General features: G+C 61.4%; 1 non-coding gene across 1 annotated transcript; it reads right to left on the minus strand.

The window, feature by feature from the left end:
- Positions 1-59: 59 nt before the first annotated feature.
- Positions 60-217, minus strand: LOC115035047. Its single transcript, XR_003840208.1, has one exon. It is a non-coding gene; the product is annotated as a 5.8S ribosomal RNA (ribosomal RNA).
- Positions 218-951: the final 734 nt, after the last annotated feature.

The following is a 951-nucleotide window of genomic DNA, read 5'->3' on the forward strand; positions in this document are numbered from 1 at the left end:
ACGGGCGTGCCGTCGGACGCCTGCCGGCGGCGCATCGGTCTGGCCGAGTATCCGGTATACGACCCTCAGACAGGCGTGGCCCGGGACCCGCGGGTCACCGAGGCCGCAATGTGCGTTCGACTGGTCGATGTTCGTATAACCTGCGGATTACACGACGACGCGCAGATAGCTGCGGTCTTCATCGATCCACGAGCCAAGTGATCCGCCGCTCGGTGTCGGTTGTTTTTTTGTTTTGTTCGACGAAACTTCTACGGCCACGCGCCGTGCGCGGACGCACGACTGGGCACGTACGGTCTTTCGACGTGTTAACCATCTTTCGGTCGACGCTCGGTCGGGGGTCGCGGCGCGCGGGCGGTCGTCGAGCGAGTCGGCGAGCGCACGCGGCCACGGGGTCGGATGAGGCGCGCGCGAGACCGGCGAGTGCCGCCGGTACCGCGGGCCCGTCTCTAATGATCCTTCCGCAGGTTCACCTACGGAAACCTTGTTACGACTTTTACTTCCTCTAAACGGCCGATTTCGGTCATCTTCGCGATCGCGCGACGACCCAGCCCCCGAGGGGGCCGAATAACGCGCGTCCACTCCGAAGACCTCAATGCGACCGTTCAATCGGTAGTAGCGACGGGCGGTGTGTACAAAGGGCAGGGACGTAATCAACGCGAGCTGATGACTCGCGCTTACTGGGAATTCCTCGTTCACGTGGAAAAATTGCAAGCCACGATCCCTAAGCACGAAGAGGTTCAGCGGGTTACCCGGAAGCCTGTCGGCCCAGGATTGTTAAACACGCTGATTCCTTCAGTGTAGCGCGCGTGCGGGCCCAGAACATCTAAGGGCATCACAGACCTGTTATCGCTCAGTCTCGTGCGGCTATGTTCGTCCGCCGCCTGTCCCTCTAAGAAGAGTTTAAGCTCCTGGGGAGCCGGCGGTAGCCCTAGTAACCGTAATCGTGATCCG

Source organism: Acyrthosiphon pisum, unplaced genomic scaffold (genome assembly GCF_005508785.2).
Source record: "Acyrthosiphon pisum isolate AL4f unplaced genomic scaffold, pea_aphid_22Mar2018_4r6ur Scaffold_491;HRSCAF=932, whole genome shotgun sequence".
Classification (NCBI taxonomy): domain Eukaryota; kingdom Metazoa; phylum Arthropoda; class Insecta; order Hemiptera; family Aphididae; genus Acyrthosiphon; species Acyrthosiphon pisum.